This window comes from Lynx canadensis, chromosome C1 (assembly GCF_007474595.2).
Source record: "Lynx canadensis isolate LIC74 chromosome C1, mLynCan4.pri.v2, whole genome shotgun sequence".
Taxonomy (NCBI): Eukaryota; Metazoa; Chordata; class Mammalia; order Carnivora; family Felidae; genus Lynx; species Lynx canadensis.
The window spans coordinates 78,294,360-78,318,336 of record NC_044310.1 but is presented as its reverse complement, the minus strand read 5'-3'; the positions used below and the strand labels follow the sequence as shown (position 1 = coordinate 78,318,336).

At 37.2% G+C, this 23,977-nt stretch overlaps 1 protein-coding gene across 3 annotated transcripts in view; it reads left to right on the top strand.

Moving 5' to 3' along the window:
- EVI5 (ecotropic viral integration site 5) overlaps positions 1–23,977 on the top strand; it is a 237,856-nt gene that overhangs the window by 11,271 nt on the left and 202,608 nt on the right. The gene's annotated exons all lie outside the window — the stretch shown is intronic.

Here is a 23,977-nt window from a genome sequence, read left to right as displayed (position 1 = left end):
GGAAAGCATTGGAGATAACATTCACTTCAACCTTTTTTCAAGTTCCTGACAAGGAAAAAGAGCTTAAATAACTTTTGAGGAGGCCACGTGTATCTTGTTGATAGAATATGGTACTTTTACCTTGCTGAGATGCTGAGGACCTTCTTAAAAATTATTATCCCAGGGGCGCCTGGGTGGCTCAGTCGGTTAAGCGGCCCACTTCAGCTCAGGTCACGATCTCGCGGTCCGTGAGTTCAAGCCCCGCATTGGGCTCTGTGCTGACAGCTCAGAGCCTGGAGCCTGTTTCAGATTCTGTGTCTCCCTCTCTCTCTGACCCTCCCCCATTCATGCTCTGTCTCTCTCTGTCTCAAAAATAAATAAACGTTAAAAAAAAAATTATTATCCCATTGACATTTGGTATGTTTGTGCCAGGATTTCCTGATTTTTCATATGTATCCTTCTATCCAGTTTTGATTAACATACATTTCCTTCTCATAATTTGATCACTTTTTAAAAAAATTATTTTTTAATGTTTATTTATTTTTGAGAGAGTGTGAGCAGAAAGAGAGGGAGACACAGAATCCCAAGCAGGCTCCAGGCTCTGAGCTGTTAGCCCAGACCCCAATGTGGGGCTTGAACTCACAAACTGAGATCATGACCTGAGCTGAAGTCGGACACTCAACTGACTGAACCACCCAAGTGCCTTGCCTTTTCTTTTCTTTTCTTTTCTTTTCTTTTCTTTTCTTTTCTTTTCTTTTCTTTTCTTTTCTTTTCTCTCTTTTCTCTTTTCTTTTTTTTTCTTTTATTTAAGTGTATTCATTTATTTGACAGAGAGGGAGAGCATGAGCGGGGTAGGGATGGCAGAGAGAAAGAGAGAAAGAGAAAGAGAGAGAATCCTAAGCAGGCTCTGTGCCATTAGCTTGGAGCCAGACACAGGGCTTGAATTCACAGAATGTGATATCATGACCTGAGCCAAAACCAAGAATCTGACGTTTAACTGACTGAGCCACCCAGGTGCCCCACTTTTCCTCTGTTAGTATCATTGCAATTAAATTAACACAACTAGCATTAAAGTAGAAGTTTTAGGACTTTGCTATGATCTGTGCATTGTTTACCTATTTGGAGAATTATGTTGAAGATTCTAATTGCCATTTTAGGATTTTTCAGAACAGTGGTAATCGTTTTTATTTCATATTGGGTATGGAGTGACAGTGCTTAACACACTTCTTGACCCAGGGCTTGGTATATTGTGTATACTAAATAAAAAATTCATGTAATATGTGATATAGTTTAAGAGAGACTTGTTCTGATCAATGAAACCAGAAGCTGGTTCTTTGAAAGAATTAACAAAATTGATAAACCACTAGCCAGTTTGATCAAAAAGAAAAAGGAAAGGACCCAAATAGATAAAATCCAGAAGGAAAGAGGAGAGATCACAACCAACACAGCATAAATAAAAACAATAATAAGAGAATATTATGAGCAATTGTATGCCAATAAAATGGGCAATCTGAAAGAAATGGACAAATTCCTAGAAACATATACACTACCAAAACTGAAACAGCAAGAAATAGAAAATTTGAACAGACCCATAACCAGTAAGGAAATCAAATTAGTAATCAAAAATCTCCCAAAAAACGAGTCCAGGGCCAGATGGCTTTCCAGGGGAATTCTACCAAACATTTAAGGAAGAGTTGACATCTATGCTCTTGAAGCTTCTCCAAAAAATAGAAATGGAAGGAAAACTTCCAAACTCTTTCTATGAAGCCAGCATTACCTTGATTCCAAAACCAGACAGAGACCCTACTGAAAAGGAGAACTATAGACCAATTTCCCTGATGAACACGGATGCAAAAATCCTCAACAAGATAGTAGCCAACTGGATCCAACAATACATTAAAAAAATTATTCACCACGTCCAAGTGGGATTTATACCTGGGATGCAGGGCTGGTTCAATATCTGCAAAACAATTAACACAATTCATCATATCAATAAAAGGACAAGAACCATATGATCCTCTAAATAGATACAGAGACAGCGTTTGACAAAATACAGCATCCTTTCTTGATAAAAACCCTCAAGAAAGTAGGGATAGAAAGAGCATACCTCGAGATCATCAGAGCCATATATGAACGACCCAAGGCCAATATCATCCTCAATGGGGAAAAACTGAGAGCTTTCCCCCTAAGGTCAGGAACAAGACCGGGATGTCCGCTCTCGCCACTGTTATTCAACATAGTATTGGAAATCTTAGCCTCTGCAATCAGACAACACAAAGAAATAAAAGGCATCCAAATCGGCCAGGAGGAGGTCAGACTGTCACTCTTTGCAGATGACATGATACTCCATATGGAAAACCCTAAAGATTCCACCAAAAAACTGCTAGAACTGATTCATGAATTCAGCAAAGTTGCAGTATATAAAATCAATGCGCAGAAATTGGTTGCATTTCCATACACCAACAATGAAACAACAGAAAGAAAAATCAAGGAATCGATCCCATTTACACTTGCACCAAAAACCATAAAATACCTAGGAATAAATCTAACCAAAGAGGTGAAAAATCTATACACTGAAAACTATAGAAAGCTTATGAAAGACATTGAAGAAGACACAAGAAAATGGAAAAAGATTCCATGCTCCTGGATACGAAGAACAAATATTGTTAAAATGCTAATACTACCCAAAGCAATCTACATATTCAATGCAATCCCTATCAAAATAACACCAGCATTCTTCATAGAGCTAGAACAAATAATCCTAAAATTTGTATGGAATCAGAAGAGTCCCTGAATAGCCAAAGCAATCTTGAAAAAGAAAACCAAAGCAGGAGGCATCACAATCCTGGACTTCAAGCTATACTACAAAGTTGTAATCATCAAGACAGTATGGTACTGGCACAAGAACAGACACTCAGATCAATGGAACAGAACAGAGAACCCAGAAATGGACCCACAAACATATGACCAACTAATCTTTGACAAAGCAGGAAAGAATATCTAATGGAATAAAGACAGTCTCTTCAGCAAGTGGTGATGGGGAAACTGGACAGCGACATGTAGAAGAATGAACCTGGACCACTTTCTTACACCATACACAAAAATAAACTCAAAATGGGTGAAAGACCTGAATGTAAGACAGGAAGCCCTCAAACTCGAGGAGAAAGCAGGCAAAAACCTCTTTGATCTTGGCCACAGCAACTTCTTACTCAACATGTCGCCAGAGGCAATGGAAACAAAAGCAAAAATGAACTGTTGGGGCCTCATCAAAATAAAAAGCTTCTGCACAGCGAAGGAAACAATCAGTAAACTAAAAGGCAGTTGGCAAAATGGGAGAAGATATTTGCAAACGACATAAAGATCAGATAAAGGTAGTATCCAAAATCTATAAATAACTTATTAAACTCAACACCCAAAAAACAAAGAATCCAGTGAAGAAATGGGCAAAAGACATGAATAGACACTTCTCCAAAGAAGACATCCAGATGGCCAACCGACACATGAAAAAAATACTCAACATCACTCATCATCAGGGAAATACAAAGCAAAACCACAATGAGATACCACCTCACACCTGCCAGAATGGCTAACATGAGCAATTCAGGCAACAACAGATGTTGGTGAGGATGCGGAGACAGAGGATCTCTTTTGCATTGTTGGGGGGAATGCAAGCTGGTGCAGCCACTCCACAGTATGGAGGTTCCTCAAAAGAAAACAAAAAAAATAGAACTACCCTATGGCCCAGCAATTGCACTACTAGGTATTTATCCAGGAGGTACAGGTGTGCTGTTTTGAAGGGACACATGCACCCCAATGTGTATAGCAACACTATCAACAATAGTCAAAGTATGGAAAGAGCCCAAATGTCCATTGATGGATGAATGGATAAAGAAGATGTGGTCTATATCTATATCTATATACACAATGGAGTATTACTCGGCAATTAAAAAGAATGAAATCTTGCCATTTGCAACTATGTGGATGGAACTGGAGGGTATTATACTAAGCGAAATTAGAGAAAGACAAAAATCATATGACTTCACTCAAATGAAGACTTTAAGAGACAAAACAGGTGAACATAAGGGAAGGGAAATAAAATAATATAAAAACAGGGAGGGGGACAAAACAGAAGAGACTCATAAATATGGAGAACAAACTGAGGGTTACAGGAGGGGTTGTGGGAGGTGGGGATGGGCTAAATGGGTAAGGGGCACTAAGGAATCTAATCGTGAAATCATTGTTGCACTATATGTTAACTAATTTGGATGTAAGTTAAAATAAATAAATAAAATTAAGTAGTAAAAAAATGAATAAATGTTAAAAAAAATAATAAAAGTTAAAAAATCAGAAAAAAAAGAGAGAGACTTGTTCTGAATTTGTGCTTCTTCAGACTTTCTAGATTGAAACATAGGGAAGCCAGTATTTTAGTATATACTCTTGCTGCTGCCAGGAAAAAATTGTGTGTTTGGATATATCTTTTTTTTTTTTTTTTTAAACAGTTTTGTGTTTATATCAATGGAAGGTTGAGGTCAGGGAACAGACTTATTAGCTCCTTACCCATGAACTTCACCTCAGCTATAGCTGTTTTATGTGCAGCTCAAAGGATCAAATTTTAGTTAGCTAGTACTCTTAGCCAGTTGTCCGTCCTTCCTTCCTTCCTTCCTTCCTTCCTTCCTTCCTTCCTTCCTTCCTTCCTTCCTTCCTTCCTTCCTTCCTGTGTCCCTTAGATAGCATTCTCTCCTCCCAGTTTTTTTTTTTTTAGTGTTTATTTTTGAGACAGAGACAGAGCATGAGCGGGGGAGGGGCAGAGAGCGAGGGAGACATGGAATCTGAAGCAGGCTCCAGGCTCAGCCAGATGTGGGGTTTGAACTCACAAACCTGTGAGATTATGACCTGAGCCGAAGTCAGATGCTTAACCAACTGAGCCACCCAGGTGTCCTCTCTCCTCCCAGTTTTAATATAAAAGTTTTTGTGGGGAAATTACATCAGTCTTGTGGTAATACAATAAAATTCAATACTTTCCCTTTCTGTAAAGGAAAACAACCTTGTTTTTGTTGAGGATCTAGTAAAATTCTATATTGCGGATAATTTCATTATAAGAATTGATGGCTGGAAAAAAATGTGGCATTATGTAGTAGAAAAAACAAGCATTTTGCTTTGTCATTTTCCTTTTTATTTAACATTTCTGAGTCTGTTTCCTTATCAGAAGGTATGTGTTTTCATATTTACTGTGCAAAGATGGTCATGAGGAATGGAAATAATAAATGTTAACTGCCTGGAGCAGTAGCTGGCATGGGTTTTAATGCTCAATATAAATAGCAGCTGTTATGATTCTGTGATTATGATGTTATTAAAGGAAGACTAAAAAACAGGACACATAGAATTTATATGGAAGGTATTATTTAAGGAAGATGTGTCCGATAGCAAGATTGGTTTGTTTTTATTCAGGTTTGAATTATCAAAATGACTAAGTGGATTACCAAAACTTATCTATAAGATCCTTTTCTCATATGTTAATGTGATAAATGATAATATCTACCTCATAATTGTTTGGTGTATTGTATGTGCTTAGAAATATTGATTACCTTATTCTTTGGATGGTTTAGATTGGCAGAGTAGCAAGAGAGATTCTCGGTTTGTATGTTATCTTTTATAGATTCTTTACTGAAGCATTAAATAAGACTTGAATTTTTTAGAATGAACAAAACATTATTAAAATTTTAAAAATGTTTAGTTTTGAAAGAGGGATGGAACACAAGCATGGGTGGAGCAGAGAGAGAGAGAGAAACACAGAATCCAAAGCAGGCTCTGAGCTGTCGGAGCCCAATGTGGGGCTTGACCCACAAACCATTAGATCGTGACCTGAGCCAAGATTGGATGCTTAACTGACTGAGCTCCCAGGTGTCCCTAGAATGAACGAAACTTAATTCAGATCCATAGCTCATAGTGATTTTTGTTATTTGAGCAAGATAGCTTAAAGGGGCACTATTTGTTTCTTTTTGAGAAATAAGTTTAACCTAGCAATTAATATATGAATATGTAGGGGCACCTGGGGATGGCTCAGTCAGTTATGCGTCTGGCTTTGGTTCAGGTCACGATCTCATGGTTCGTGGGTTTGAGCCATGTGTCAGGCTCTGTCTGGGCTGACAGCTCAGAACCTGCTTGGGATTCTCTCTCTCTCTTTTCCTCTGCCCCTCCCCCACTCAAATTCTGTCTTTTTCTCTCAAAAATGAATTAACGTTAAAAACATTAAAAAAATGAATATATAAACCTGAAAAACATTTCAATACTGGGTAGTAGTTGAAATGGTCAGTTAAAATATTTTATTAAATTTTTGAATAAATTTGAACATCTGTAGCTCTTAGGTTTTAAATGCTAAATGAAAAAAAAAGGTAAATGAATGCTGATTCCTTAGGGTAATTGCATTCTATAGCTAGTACAGTTTTGGTACTTTTTTTCTAAGTTTATTATTTTGAGGGAGAGAGAGAGAGAGGGAGGGGCAGAAGAGAGAGGGATAGAGAGAGAGAATCCCAGGCAGGCTCTGTGCTGTCAGTGCAGAGCCAGATGGCGGGCTCCATCTCACAAACCATGTGATCATGACCTGAGCCAAAATGAAAGCCATACACTCATCCCACTGAGCCACCCAGGTGTCTCAGTTTTGGATGTTTATTTATTTATTTTTAATGTTTGTTTATTTTGAGAGAGGGTGTGTGGGTGCCAGGGCTTGGGGGAGGGGAAGAGAGAGTGAGAGAGGGAGAGAAAGAATCCTAACCAGGCACTGAACTATCAGTGCAGACCCCTCACCCCATGTAGTACTCCATCACATGAAATGTGAGATCATGACCTGAGCCCAAATCAAGAGTCAGATGCTTAACTGACTGAGCCACCCAATCACCCCTTGGATAACTTTATACAAACATTTAAAATGCTAAAACTGAGTTGTACTTCATTCACTTGAAATGTTTCAATCACCTAGCCTGTATATAACAGCAATACTCAGATATTTTGAATGGGTTGGAAAAATATGTGCATGTTTGTGGCTATATGTGTATGGTAACTTTACAGGTAGCTTAAGGTATTTCAGAGCTGTCTCAGTCTAGTAGAATTAAGGGAATTCAGTTAGCTGGAGAGCTGTGCATGTGATACCCTTTAGTAAAGTCCTTTAATAGTGACTATAAATACAGGTTTACAACTACTAAGCAATAAACTCATATCATTGGAACTTTAAATATAGAACATTAGCAAACTGACATTTTATATTTAGAAGATTTTTTGAAAAAAACTTAAGTCTGATAAACAGGTTAGTTGGAATTCAGTGCTTCTGGTAGCCTTGGTAAAATTCCATTTTCCTTTAGAATAGGCATGTATTTGGGATGTGGTGGCCATTGGTTTCTATTTTCTGTTCACTTTGTTCCTTTTTCTTTAGAAACTATTGCTGTAGTTTATACAGTAGGAAGGTTTCCTTTTGTGCAATAATGTTAAACTCAGGAAAATATCAATTGTTGTCCAGATCTGTCATACAGATCTGTTCACAGAAAATATGAAAGTTTATAAAAAAAGGTTTTTGCTGATATTCTTGAAACTTTTTATACTAGTGTTACATGGATTAAAAAAAGATTATGTACAGTCTATAATAGGCTATTTATGAAGGAGGTAGGAATTTTCATGATATGTTGACAATTTCATTTTGAAATATTTCCATCTCAATGTTTCATTTTAGTTAAATTGGTAATCAGGTTGGTTTTGAGTGGGCCCTGTTCTGTCAAAATCCTCAGGATCATGGTTTTTTTTACTTTTATGTTCTACAGTTAGTTTAAGGTTACCTTCCTATCAGTGATTTATACTTGTCAGGGCGTTTTTGTTTTGAGGCCAAATGTTTAGTATCCCAGCTCCATCGTTTATTAGCTAATGGATCTTGGGCACGTTGTTTAACTTCCACAAATGTCAGTAAAACCTATATTAGGGTTGTGAGGGTTTAGTAAGATAATTGATGTAAATCTTGTTGCAGTGCCTGGTACATAGTATACAGTAGATGATGGTGGTGGCAGCAGCAGTAAGTAGTATATCATTGTGTATAAATTGTGCTTTTTTGAAATTTAGCTCTAGAGGTAGGAGGGGTCATAGAGAGATGGAAATATGCTGTATGCCTACAGAAAATAAATTAACTTGGAAATTTATCACGTAGACATTTAAAGGAAGGAGTCTTGTCAGCAGTGTTGCTCTTATTTCCTGTTTTTTTCCCCTTTCGCTGTAATATCTGTTCTATTTTTTGATTCCTGTTGAAGCCAGTGTTCTGTATCTTCCCTTCCTACATCTCTTTTTGACAGTTGTTAGCTTACATAAATGAAAGACATAGTTTGAAATTCTTTGTGGAAATTACAGGGTATATTTTAAAAATCTGTGTCCTATATTTATTAATAATACTCCAAATGAACAATACATTCCTATTTATAATATTTATTTCCATGTTTACAGAGTTGGAACAATACTTTCTTATAACCTGCTTAAGAGATTGAAGATGTATATTACAATTGCACCAGCCTTAAATCCTATTGGAACAAGGTTGAGTATAAATATATATATTTTTTTCTTTTCACACATTCATTCAGTTGTATATCAGGTTTTTCCTGGACTCAGAGTTTCCAGCACTTTGAAGAACAAGTATCAATGTGTATAGGTATAAATTAATGATTTTTTATATTTACATTGACATAGACCATTTTGAAATTTGAGCAAACATTTCAGAAGGTACTTCTAAGCTTGATACATTGCTGTTTATTTTGAAAGCAAATAAGAAAAGACCTCTCAGGATCCCATTTGGCATTACAAACACTTACACAAATACCCACTGAAAAAGTATGGTGCTATAAGTTGGTGAACTCTGGGGTTTGTAATCTTGTATAAACAGAGTTGTAGTTTAAATAGTGATCCCAAAAATAAAATAAATATTCTGTTATTCATCTACCTGCCAGTTTCCTTGTGAATTTATGAATTCCTGTGAAACTTCAGATGCTTGTAATAACCAGTTTCAGACTAACTATGTAACTAATTTAAAAAATAAGACGTAGGTAGAAAAGCTTGGATATCTATAGACTTGTCCATCTATTTATTCTTTAGGCCAACTTTTGAGTATCTTGTTGAGTAGTATATAGTAGGTATGTACTAGGCATTATGGAGGGCAAAGTAGTACCTTCTTTGTGGTCAGAACAGAATAAAAAAATGCTGTCAGGTTCCAGCTCCTCTCCCTTCTCAGTAGTACTCCTAACCTGTAATCCTGACCTCAGTATTGGTCTCTTAATGGGTTGCTTCAGCATTGTGTTGCTTTCTCCCGTTTATTTCCTTATTGTGTATTATTTCTCAAAATAGAACATATATATCCTGCTATAACAAAGGACTCTACAAAAATGCTTTCCCTTCATTTATGCAAATAATAAATATTTGTTCAAGAAAATTTGTAAAACATCAACAGTATAAATATTAAAACCATAAGTTAACATTTATGTATTCTAGAACATATTTATATATTAATATAGACTCTAATAGAATATAGTCTGATATCCTATTTAATTTTGTTGTGGTAATTGCTACTGGCAGCTTTTGTTACTGTTTACCTTTATAGTTCCTCTGTTGGCTTTCCAGCCAGAGCAAACTATTAAAAGTATGTTTGGCACTTGTGTTCCCATGTTCATAGCAGCATTATTCACAATAGTCCAAGTAGGAAACAATCCAAATGTCCATCAACAGATAAATAGATAAACAACAGATGAGTAGAGATATCTTTATTTTTCTACCTACCTACCTACCTACCTACCTATCTATACCTATCTTTCAGCCTTAAATATATCAGGTTTTTTATGGTCTCAGAGTTTCCAACACCTTGAAAAATGAGAGAAATATACATATAATGAAATATTATTCAGCCACAAAATGAAATGAAGCTCTGATACGTAACACAGTATGGATGAATCTTGAAAATGTTGCTGAATGAAATGAGCCAGACACAGAAGGACAAATGTTGTATGTATGATTTTACTTATGAATCTACAATAGGTAAATTCAGAGTCAGAAAGTAGATCAGAGATTAACTTGAGGCTGGAGGGAAGGAAGAATGGATACAGAGTTCCTGTTTGGGGTGATGAAAAAGTCTTGGAAATGGTTGGTAATGGCTGTACAAATTGTGAATATAATTATTTCCAATGAATTATATACTTAAAAATGGGTACAGTGGCAAATTTTATGTTTGGAACCCTTATGGGCTTGTGGCTAGTTCAGTTTTACTTCTAAGAGTGAGGTGATGATCTCTCTCATTCATGTTCCATCGTAGTCCCCTAGTTCCTGCTCCTTTTTTTAAAGGCTAGCAGTGATTATTTGAGTGGTATTTTATGGATAATTAATTTTTCTTCGTGATTTAAGAAATGTTTTTGCCACAAATGTGCATCACTTGTAATGAAAAAAATCTACAAATAAGAATTATTTTAAAGCAAAGTGAAATCAGATATGTTTATCTTCTTTAGCCTCCTATTTACTTTCTTTCTCATATCCTTTATCTCTTCCTGGTCATTCACTTTTTTTGATGTATTTTCCTCATTCTTTTAAAAAAAAATTTTTTTTTTAACGTTTATTTATTTTTGAGACAGAGAGAGACAGAGCATGAATGGGGGAGGGTCAGAGAGAGGGAGACACAGAATCTGAAACAGGCTCCAGGCTCTGAGCTGTCAGCACAGAGCCCGACGTGGGGCTCGAACTCACAGACCGTGAGATCATGACCTGGCCGTGAGATCATGACCTGGGCCGAAGTCGGCTGCTTAACCGACTGACCCACCTAGGTGCCCCCCCCATTCTTTAATTATACGAGTTTTATATAACCAAGTTAAAGATAATTGGAAAAAGAAAGGGAAGAAAAAGCATTTCCTTATCCTCAAATTCCAACATAACCTTGGTTTTTAGAGAATTTTTTTTTTTATGTTTATTTACTTTTGAGAGAAAGAGAGACAGAGTGTGAGTGGGAGAGGGGCAGAGAGAGAGGGAGACAGAATCTGAAGTAGGCTCCAGGCTCTGAGCTGTCAGCACAGAACCCGATGCGGGACTTGAGCTCACAAACTATGAGATCATGACCTGAGCCAAAGTCGGATGCTTAACTGACTGAGCCACCAAGATACCCCATAAAATAACTTGGATTTAAGTTTTATGTATTTTCTTTTCCCCCCATATGTTACCACCACATTAACAAAAGCCTATTTACAATAGTTCTTTTTACCTAGTACATCATGTTCAACTGTTAAGAAAAATTACAAGACATACTAAAGACAAAAAGCACAATTAGAGCCAGCATTAGAACTAGACTTGGGTAGGGTAGGGATATTAGAATTACCAGACCAAGAAAGAATTTAAAACAACTGTGATGAAAGGGGGAGGGATGGAAATTCTAAGAAAGAACAACAACAAGAAAAAAAATGCTAGAGAAGAAAGACATAGCATTATCACAAAAACATTGTAACCATTTGATGGGTTTATTTATTAGTAGACTGGACTACTAATGGCTGAAGAAAGACTCTGAGCATGAGGCTATCAATAGAAACTGCTGAAACTAGAAAAGAAAGAGAAAAAAGATAAGAAAAACAGAATATTGAGTAACTGTGGGACAACTACAAAAGGTTGAACATCTGCATCATTAGGGATGGCATGTTTTAATTTCTGTGGCATTATAGTCAATAGGTGGGGTATAGAATCCTTACCTTGTAAAGATTAACTTTAGACATGTAAATAAACCTCATATTAAAAATAAAAGATTTAACATATGCATAATGGGAATTCTATAAGGAGAAGAAAAAGAAGAGGAACAGAAGAAGTGTTTGGAATGGTAATGACTGAGAACTGCCCCAAATTAATGTCAGATACCGAATCACAATTCCAGGAAGCTTAGAGAACACCAAGCAGGCTAAGTGGCAAGAAAACTATACCTAGGCATATTATTTTCAAACTACAGAAAATCCAAGATAAAGTAAAAAAAAGAGAGAAAAAAAAAAAGAGAAAAAAAAATCCTGGAACAAGCGAGAGGAAAAACACACCTTAATATAGAGGAGCATTGATAAGGATTACAGCTAACTTCTCAGAAACCATGCAAGCAAGAAGAAAATGGAGTAAAAACATTTAAAGTTCTGAGAGAAAAAACAAAACAAACCCAACCTACAATTCTGTACCTTGCAAAATTATCCTTTGAAAATAATGGAGAAATACTTTCTCAGACAACAGAAATTAAGGGTATTTGTTGTTAGTAGAACTGCCTTGCAAGACATGTTAAATTTTTTTGGAGAAGGAAAATAATATACGCCACAAACTAGAATCTACATAATGTAAGGAGAGCATTGAAAAAAGGATAGGTGAAGGTAAAATAATTTTTTTTCTTAATTGATCTAACATATAAGTTTCAAAGTAATATCAACAGTATAACAATGAATACTTCTGAATACTTATATGTGTATTTAGGCATAAGTGAAATGAATGACAGCAATGATATAAGGGATAGGGAACATTTATTATTTTGTTATTACACGGTACTCATACTACCCAGGAAATAGGTAGTGTGAAAAATGGGTAATGTTATGGTAGTGGAAAATGGGTAGTGTTACTTGAAAGGGGAATTGGCTTAGCTGTAAATGTATATTGTAATCTCTAGGGCAACCACTAAGAAAAGTAAAAGAAGAGGTATAACCGATATACCAAGAAAGGAGAGAAAAGGCAATCATAGAAAATGCTCACTTAAAACCACAAAGGGCAGAAAAAGAGTGGAAGACAAAAATAGGAACAAAAAAGGGCAAGAAATAGAGAACAGTCATGGGTATGGTAGATGTTAATTCCACTATATCGGTAATCACTTTGAACGTCAACGGTCTAAATGCACAAATGAAAAGACAGGTTGTTAGTGTAGATCGAAAAACAAGATCCAACTCTGTTGTCTATAAGAAATCCACTTTATTATTGATATTTTTTTTAATTTTTTTTTAATTTATTTTTTTTTTCAACGTTTATTTATTTTTGGGACAGAGAGAGACAGAGCATGAATGGGGGAGGGGCAGAGAGAGAGGGAGACACAGAATCGGAAACAGGCTCCAGGCTCTGAGCCATCAGCCCAGAGCCCGACGCGGGGCTCGAACTCACGGACCGCGAGATCGTGACCTGGCTGAAGTCGGACGCTTAACCGACTGCGCCACCCAGGCGCCCCTATTGATATTTTTTTAAATGTATATTTGTTTTTGAGAGAAAGATAGCACAAGAGGGGGAGGGGCAGTGAGAGAGACACAGAATACAAAGCTGGTTCCAGGCTCTGAGCTGTTAGCACAGAGCCTGATGCGGGGCTCGAACCCACGAACCCGTGAGATCATAACCTGAGCCAAAATCTGTTGCCTAACTGACTGAGCCACACAGGTGCCCCAGAAATCCACTTTAAATAGAAAGATGCATACAGATTGAAAAGTGATTGGAGAAAGATAAAAGATATACCATACTAATGCTAATTAAAAGAAAGAAGGAGTAGCTATATTAATTTCAGACAGAACAGAATTTAGACCAAGGAAAGCTTTCAGTTCTAAAGAGGAGAATTGCATAATGATAAAGGAGTCATTTCTCCAAGAACACATAACAATCCTTACTTAATATGTATGCGCCTAAAAACAGAACATCAAATTATGTGGGGCAGAAACTGATAGAACTCCAATAAGTAGATGAATCCACTATCATAATTGGAGGTTTTAATACCCCTCTATTAGAAATGGACAATAAGGACATAATAAGGACAATAATGACATAATTGAACTCAACAGCATATCAGTGAACTGATTATAGTGGACATCTATAGACCACTTCATTCAACATCAGCAGGATGCACATTTTGCTCAAGCTCACATGTAGTATTCATCAAAATAGACTATGTTTTGGGCCATAAAACTGATTTCTTGAAGGATACAATTTGCCAGAATTGACATAAACAATATGAATAGGTCTATATGCATTAAAGAAATTGAACAGGGTGCCTGGATGGCTCAGTTGGTTAAGCATCGGACTTCCACTCAGGTTGTGATCTTGTGGTTTGTGAATTTGAGCCCCATATCAGACTCTGTGCTGACAGCTCAGAGCCTGGAGCCTGCTTGGGATTCTGTGTCTTCCTCTCTCTCTACCCCTCCTCTACTCACTCACTCTCTCTCTCTCTCTCTCTCGGTCTCCCCCCCCCCCTCAAAAATAAATAAACTTTAAAAAACAAACAAAAAAATCCTTCTAGAACAGAAAATACCAGGCCCAGATAGGTTCACTGGTGCATTCTACCAAATATTTAAGGAAGAAATTATACCAGTTCTCTACAGTCTTTTTCAGAAGAAAGAAGCAGAGGGAATGCTTCCTAGCTCATTCTATGAGGTCAACATTACCCTAATACCAAAAACTGGACAAAGATATTATAAAAGAAAACTTACAGACCCTTATCTCTCATGGGCATAGGTACAAAAATCCTCAATAAAATACTAGCAAATTGAATCCAATGATGTATAAAAAGAATCACATACCATGACCAAGTGGGGTTTATCGCCAATATGAAGGACTGGTTTAACTGTTTTTTTAATGTTTGTTCATTTTTGAGAGCGACAGAATGTGAGTGGGGGAAGGGCAGAAAGAGAGGGAGACCCAGAATCTGAAGCAGGCTACAGGCTCTGAGCTGTCAGCACAGAGCCTGAGGTGGGGCTCAAACTCCTGAACCGTGACATCATGACCCGGGCCAAAGTTGGACACCCAGGTGCTCCTAGTTTTAAGTTTGAAAATCAATTAATGTAATCCATTGCAGAAACAGGCTTTAGAAGAAAAGTCACATGAGCATATCAATAGATGGAGAAAAGCATTTGACAAAATCTAGCACCCAATCGTGATAAAAACTCTCAATAAACTAGTGGCACCTGGGTGGTTCAGTTGGTAGAGTATCTAACTCAATCTCAGGGTTGTGAGTTCAAGCCCCACATTGGGCATGGAGTCTACTTAAGATCAAACTTCTCAGTAAACTAGAACAGAGGGGAACTTGATAAAGGTGTGTGTGTATGTATACATGTATATATGTGTATATATATAATCTTGATAAAGGTACAAAAAAAACTTCAGATAAAGATACATACAAAGATATACAGCTAAAATCATATTTAACAGAAATTTGAAGCTTTCCCACCAAGATCAGGAAGAAGGCAAGGGTATTCCCTATTACCACTGCTGTTCAACATCATACTGAAAGTCCTAGTTAATGCAGTAAGATAAGAAAATTAAAGGTGTACAGTGATTGGGAAGGAAGAACTAAAACTTTCTTCACAGATGGCACTATTGTCTAAAGTAAAAAATCTGAAATATTTGGGAGAGAAAAAACCCCTTATGAAACTAATAAGCACTTAGGCTTCCTCAGTATATGATGGGGTTACCAATAAACCCACCAGAAGTTGAAAATACTGTAAGTCAAAAATGCATTTAATACCTCTAACCTAAACATCATAGCTTAGCCTAGCCTACTTAAACATGCTCAGAATACTTAGAGTGGTCTGCATTTGGGCAAAATGATCTGACACAACACCTCTTGTAGAATATAGTGTTGAGTATTTCATGTAATTTATAGAATACTGCACTAACAGTGAAAAACAAGGGCACCTGGGTGGCTCAGTCAGTTAAGCGTCCTACTCTTGGTTTCTGCTCAGGTCATGATCTCAGAGTTGGTGAGTTCAAGCCCCGTATCAGGCTCTGCTCTGACAGTGTGGAGCCTGCTTGGGAGTCTCCCTCTCTACCTCTCTCTCTGCCCCTCCCCTGCTTGCTGTCTCTCTCAAAAATAAATAAATGAATGTAAAAAAACAAATAAAAGTGAAAAACAGAATAGTTGTCAGGGTATAGAATGGTTTTAAGTGTATCAGTTGTTGTTACTCTCATGATTGTACGGCTGACTAGCAGCTGTGGTTGACTGCCACTGCCCAGCATCTCAAGAGCGTTGTACCACATTGCTGGCCTGGGAAAGATAAAAATTTAATGGGGCCCCTGGGTGGCTCAGCCAGTGAAGCATCTGACCCTTGATTTCAGCTCAGGTCATGATCTCACAGGAAGGAGCAGAGAGAGAAGGAGAGAAAACCTTAAGCAAACTCCATGCTCAGTGCAGAGCTCAACGTGGAGCTTGATCTCTTGCCCCTCAGATCATGACCTGAGTTGAGATCAAGAGTTGGACGCTCAACCAACTGCGCCACCCAGGCACCCCTGATCCTACAATTTATATGGAGAGGCAGAAGACCTAGAGCAGTCAACACAATTTTGAAGGAGGAGAAGAAAGGTAGAAGACTGATACTACCTGACATCAAGATATAACTGTAGACAGGGTGCTTGGGTGGCCCAGGCACCATGTTAAGTGACTTTGGCTCAGGTCATTATCTCACAGTTTGTGAGTTCGAGCCCCTCTTCAGGCTCTGTGCTGACAGCTCAGAACCTGGAGCCTCCTTCAGATTCTGTTTCTCTTTCTCTGCCCTTCCCCTGCTCACATTCTGCCTCTCTCTCTCTCTCTCTCTCTCTCTCTCTCAAAAATAAACACTAAAAAAAAAAAAAAGATAAACTCTTAAGCTACAGTAATTGAGACAGTGGGATATTGGTGAAACAATAGACAAATAGATCCATGGAACAGAAATAGACCCATATAAATACAGTCAACTGATTTTCAACAAAGGAGCAAAGACAATACATTGGAGAAAAGACTGTCTTTTCAACAAATTGTGCTGGAGCAATTAGGCCTCCTGCACAAAAATGAATCTAGGTATAGACTTTATAGGCTTAACAAAAATTAACACAAAGTGGATCAGATACCTAAATTAAAATGCAAAACTATAAAACTCCTAGGAGATAACAGTAGAAAATGTAGGTGACCCTAGGTTGATGTTGATTTATTAGGTGCAACATCAAAGGCATGATCCATGAAAGAAAGAATTGATATCTCAACTTTATTTTAATTAAAAGTTTGTCCCAAGCTACAGACTGGGAGATTTTCCAAAAGACAAATCTTAGTGTACTGTTACCAAAATATTCAGAGAACTTTAAAACTCAACATTAGGAACACAACATGATTTAAAAATAGACCAAAGATCTTAACAGATACCTCATCAAAGAAAGTCTACATATGGCAAATAAGCATCTGATAAGATGCTCCACGTAATGTGTCATTAGGGAAATGCAGATTAAAACAATGATGAGATTCCACTACTCTCCTAGTGGAATGTTCAAAATCTAGAAAACTGAAAACACCAAATGCTGGCAAAGATGTAGAGCAACAGGAACTCTCATTCATTATTGGAACGCAAAATGGTATACCTAGTTTAGATTACAGTTTGGCAATTTCTTATAAAACTAAACATACTCTTACTATGCAATTCAGAAGTCATACTCCTCTGTGTTCCTAGAGGACTTGAAAAATTGTCCACACAAAATCCTGCATATGATGTGTATTGCAGCTTTATTCATAATTACTAAAACTTGAACTAAATCAAGATATCTTTCAGTAGCTGCATGGGTAAACTGGTACATCAAGACAGTGGAATATTATTCATTGCTAAGAAAAAAATGAGCTATCAAGCCGTGAAAAGACATGGGGGATACTTAAATGCCTATTTCTAAGTGAAAGAAGTCAGTCTGAAAAAGCTGCACACAATTTGGTTCTGTTTCTATGACATTCTGGAAAAGGCAACACTATGGAGATGTAAATTCCAGTGATTGCCAGGAATTGAGGGGAGAAGCAGGAGAGCACAGAAGGATTTTTAGGGCAGTACAATTACTCTGTATGGTACTACCACGGTGAATATTTGTCATTATACATTTGTTCAAATATGTAGAATGTACAACACCAAGAGTGTACCCTAATGTAAATGATGGAGTTTGGTAATAAAGGTGTGTCAGTAGGCTCATCAGTTGTAGCAAATATTCTGTCTGGTGGGGGATGTTGGTGTTGGAGGCTATGTATGGAGGGATATATGGGAAATCTCCATACCATCTGCTTAATTTTGCTACGAACCTAAAACTGTTCTAAAAAATAAAATCTATTTAACACAAAACCAAAACAACCACAGAAGTTATGAAAGTACAGGCATACCTTGTTTTATCATTCTTTGCTTTATTGCACTTGCAGATACTGTTTGTTTACAAATTGAAGGTTTGTGACAACGCTAGGTAAGCAAGTCTATCAGCACCATTTTTCCAGCAGCATTTGCTTATTGCTTCATGTCTCTGTTGCATTTTGGTGATTCTCACAATATTTGAAACATTTTCATTATTACTACATTTATCATGGTTATCTGTGATAAGTGATTACAACTTGCTGAAAGCTCAAATGATGGTTAGTATTTTTTAGCAATAAAATATTTTTTGATTAGGTATGTACATTACTTTCTCAGACATAACACTTTTCTAAGCAACTTTTGGTGCAATGGGAAACCAAAACATTCATTTGACTTTCTTTATTGCAGTATTCACTTTAGTGCAGTGGTCTGCAACTGAACCTACAATGTCTTGCCAGGTATGCCTATAGAGGTTAGTAAAAATTTTTGAGAATGGGTGTCTCTAAAGTACAAAAGAGCTATTTTCTCCCTCTGCCTTTTTTTCCCTTGCTAAATTTTCACTCTTGGTGTAGTTCATAGTTTGATATATAGCCTTTTAAAAAATGGAATTATACATCCTATTCTTTACCAATGACTGATTGGTTCTATCATATTGGGAATTTCATTCTTTTTAATGACTGCATTCTATTGTATGGTGGTGTCTTAATTTATTTGCTCATACTTTGGTGGGCATTGGGGTTGTCACCAATTTTTTTCCTATTATAAATAGTTCTGTGATTAGTTTTAGTACAGAGGTCTTTTTTTATTTGGGCAAATAATTCTTTTGGACAGATTTCTGAGTTGGTTTATGCACATGTAAATTTTATTATATATACTTCCAAGTAGTCCTTCAAAACAGCTCTACCAATGTATGTGCTCACAATAATGTATTTGAAAATACTCACTTTATGCAAAGCATCAATTTTTTAAAAATTTATTTTTACTTTTATTTAAAAATTTTTATTTTTTTTATTTTAGAGAGAGAGAGTGCACAAGTGGGGGAGAGGGGCAGAGGGAGGGAGGGAGGGAGGGGGAGAGAGAGAGAGAGAGAGAGAGAGAGAGAGAAAATCTTAGGCTCCATGCTCAGTGCAGAGCCTGACATGGGGCTTCATTCCATGATCCTGGATCCTGATCTCAGCCAAAATCAAGAGTTGGGCACCCAGGCACCCCAGCATTGAATTTTTTTTTATAATGAAATACTTCAAACTCAAAAGGTATAAAGAAAAATGTAATAAATGCCTTTATTCCTATCACCCACTTTAACAAATAAAAATGACAAATGCACTTAAAGAAAAATTTTTTTACATGTATTTTTGAGAGAGAGAGAGAGAGAGAGAGAGAGAGCGCGCGCGCGCGCGCGCGCACAAGTGGGGGAGGGGCAGAGAGAAGGAGACAGAATCCGAAGCAGGCTCCAGGCTCTGAGCTGTCAGCATAGAGCCCTATGCGGGGCTCAAACCCACGAACCATGAGATCATGACTCAAGCCAAAGTCAGTTGCTTAACCGACTGAGCTACTCAGGCGCCCCAAAAATTAAAAAAAAAATTTTTTTTTTTTTACATTTTATTTATTTTTGAGAGAGAGAGGGAGAGACAGAGCACAAGTGGGGGGGGGCGCAGAGGACAAATGCACTTATAATCATAGTGACCCCTCTCCTTCCTAACATAGCATTATTACATTCATGAATATATATGTGTTTATGAACTGTATAACATATAGCCATCATATGTTACATAAGATAGTTAGCCTCCAATGTGGTTCCTGATAACCCCACCTCCTGATATTTACATTCTACATAGTTTCCTTCCACACTAAGTAGAGCGGACTTTGGTAACAAATAGGTTATTGCAGAAATGAGATTGTGTCTTAAGATGCAAGGTCATATAAGGTATTATATATTGTTTTGCTCATTTTTTTCTGAGGGAAGCCAGCCGCCATGTTGTAAGGATATTCACCACCTTTCTGGAGAGGTTCTCATGTGAGGAACTGGAGCCTTCTGCCAATAACCATATGCAGGAGACGTCTTGAAGTGGATCTTCCATTCCCGGTCAAATCTTCAAAGATGGTAGCACTGGCTAAGATACTGTCTGCAACTTTATGAGAGATCCTGAGCCAGAATCACCCAGTTAAACTATAGCTTAATTCCTCACACACAGAAACTGTTAGATAATAAATATTTAGTATATTAAGCTACTAGATTTGGGGGTAACAGGTGAAAGAGAGAGAGAAAGAAGTAGATATGTGAACCTTGGTCCGATGCTTATAAATTATTTTCAAGGGAGACCATGAGAAATAGTATCTGGTACTTTTTAGGTTCAGATGGGGGAAATTCCAGAACACTAATGGGGATTCAGACGTTGGGTGGCCAGAAAGGATGACAGTATAGTTGACCCTTGAATAACGTGGGGGTTAGGGGCACTGAACCCCTGCACAGTTGAAAATCTGCATATTATTTTTGACTCCCCAAAAACTTAACTAGTAATAGCTTACTGTTGACTGGAAGCCTTACTGATAACATAAACAGTTGATTAACATATTTTGTCTGTTATATGTATTATATACTACAAGTAAGCTAGAGAAAAGAAGATGTTATTGAGAAAGTCATACGGAAGAGAAAATATGTTTACAGTACTGTATTGTAAAAAGTCTGTATAAGTGGACCCACACAGTTCAAACCTGTATTAAGGATCAACTGTAAATGGATTTTTGACTGCACAGGGGTGGAAGGTTTGGCACCCCTAACCTCCCTCACCCCCGTGTTGTTCAAGGGTCAACTGTATAGACTTTTCTGTGGCATTTGTTATAATTGTTTCCATGTTTGTCTCCTCACATGCCTTTAATGGTGAGCTACTTGAGGATAGGACAAGACAAGAACTATGTGTCTTCCTCGTCTTCCTGCTCAATATCCTACCCTGTACTTAGGCTTACTAAGTATTTGTTGAATAAATTGATAGGGCTGTAGTGGAGGTAAAGAACTTAGAAGGAATATTAAATCCCTGAAGCTGAGGTAGCCAGATTTTTGAGTCACTGTCAGAATGTAAAGATCACCCTGTTTGTTCTGAAGAGTAGTCATAGTCTCAGCTTCTGAACCATTACTGCTACTTTGGCTATAGGGGTTTGGCACTGATTTTTAAGTCATGATACTTGGCTTCTACTTTGCTATTGTTCTCTGGAGCTTAGGTCGGAGAGTGTTTTCTGTAGATTTTAATTTCAGACTCCTAGGCATATTAACTGAAGGTAAATTTTTTCTTTTCATTTTTCAAAAATATGAAAGAATTATAAAAGACCTACAGCCATTTAACTGAGGCCTTTCTTTATGTACAGGAGGCATTGCTTACCCACATCCTAGCAGATTTTTTCCCCCTTTATTTTAGAGAGTGTGAACATAAGGGGTGAAGAGGGTCAGAAGGAGAGAGAGAATTCTAAGCAGGCTCCATACTCAGCATGGGGCCCAACGTGGGTCTCAGTCCTCTGACCGTGGAATCATGACCTGAGACGAAATCTAGAGTCAGATGCTCAACCAGATGAGCCACTCAGGTGCCCCCTTAATGGAATATTTTTATTGTTGAATTATGGAGAGACGATATATTACCAGTAAGAGGGTATTATATCCAGTGTTAGAATATCTGGGTTTGAGTCTTAACTTAATACTATTTATTAGTAAGTGTGAGCTTCTCTGAACTTGTTTTCTTATTTGGAAAAATTCTTGATTCATTTCCATTAACTCCAGCATTCCCTGTCAAATAACAACAAAATGCTAATTTCTCCAGTCACAGTAAATGGCACCACTGGTTGCTCAAGTCATAGTAGATTATGCTTCATGATTTTTCTTTCTTATTGTCTACATGCACTTAATCTAAAAATTATTTTGTTTCTACCTCCATAATGTTATCTTGCATGCATCTATTTTCTTTGCCTCTGCTACCCCCACAATAGCCTAAACCTTAATTATTTCTCACCTAGATTTCTGTTAAGAGTCTTCTGCCTACTCTTCCTTTTTCTGCTCTTATTCTCTGTCTTAAAAAGGAGAGTACTCTTTATAAAACAGAAAGATGAAGTTTTTTTTTTGCATGTTTAAAACCCTTGTGACTTCCAGTAATAGATTCCAAATTTCATTCTTATAATAAATACTGTTAATTATTGGGCACCTGTTGACTTTTTGTTTCACCTTTCCACATTTCCCTTTAAATTAATATGTGTTAGCCATAATAGTCTCCTCTTATTCTAACCTGTGCTGTTCAATATGGAGGCTCCTAGCTACATGTAAGTCTTAAGCACTTGAACTGTGGCTAGTCTGAATTGAGATGTGCTATGTAAGTGTAAACTTTACACTGAATTTCAGGCTTAGTATTAAAGAATGTAAAATATTTATGAAATATTAATTATCTGGTGAAATAATGTTTTGGACATGTTTGGGTTAAATAAAAGATATAACTTCACTTTTTAAAGTATAGCTCCTAGAAAATTTAAAATAACTAATGTGGTTTGCATTTGTGGTTCACCTTGTGTTTGTATTGGACAGCCCTTTTCTAACCCGCCAAGCTTTTTAAATTGCTCAGGGCCTTTGTACATGTTGTCTGTCCCCCCCTCCCCCGCCTTTTTTTTTTGGTGTAGTCCTTTGTACAGTTGGCTGCTTCTTGCTCATCTTCTAGTTCTTAAATTGTATATGTTGCCTCTTGAGAAAGGCAGTCCTTAAAAACTCTATCAAATTTAGTTGTCGTTCGTTGCCCTTACATCATATCTTTCTCTGTATTCAGTCTTTATCTGACTTTTTAACTAGTTCCATGAGGGGAAAGAACATGTCTATTTTGTTTATAACCATATACTCATATGTATTCAGCACCCCATAGGTACTCTCTTTCACAGTAGGTTCTGAATAAATACTTGTCAAATGAGTAACACACTGGGCTGTCTTCTTAGATCTGTTTTAAGGATCAACTATGTGAAACTATTTTATAATCTATAAAGGGCTGTACCAATTTTACTTATATGCAGAGAAGCTGAAGAAACTGGTTGTATACCCCTTGAAATCAAGATTTAATTTGATGAAGAAAAATCTGTGAATTTAGCCTGCATTTCAGTGTGTTCTTCAAACGTTGCATCTATTATTTGGGCACACTATTTCATGTACTACATGACTTAGCGCTTTTGAGGGTTGTCATGTTTTGTAAATAATGTTTAAAAAGCATTACCTCTTTTACTTTCCTCCAGGAGTTTTTTTCTGTACCTTTTATTTTCTTTGTAGAGATAGATAGTTTTACATAGTATCAGAACTTCAGAAATAACAGGTGCTAAAATAGTTGTAAATGAACCCCTGTTCTCTTCAGTTTTGGTCATCTTTTCTTTGGCAATTCCTTTTTTTTTTTTTTTTAATTTTTTTTTTCAACGTTTATTTATTTTTGGGACAGAGAGAGACAGAGCATGAACGGGGGAGGGGCAGAGAGAGAGGGAGACACAGAATCGGAAACAGGCTCCAGGCTCTGAGCCATCAGTCCAGAGCCCGACGCGGGGCTCGAACTCATGGACCACGAGATCGTGACCTGGCTGAAGTCGGACGCTTAACCGACTGCGCCACCCAGGCGCCCCGGCAATTCCTTAATATGCTGAGGTTATCAGAATACAGCTCATTATTCTAGTCAGTATTCAGGTATCTGTCTTGCTTAAGTTATGAGTGAAATTCTTTTTTTTTTTTTTTTTAATGTTTATTTATTTTTGAGAGAGACAGAGACAGAATGCGAGGGTTAGGGGCAGAGAGAGAGGGAGACACAGAATCCAAAGCAGGCTCCAGGCTCTGAGCTGTCAGCACAGAGCCTGACGTGGGGGTCGAACTCACAAGCTGTGAGATCACGACCTGAGCCGAAGTC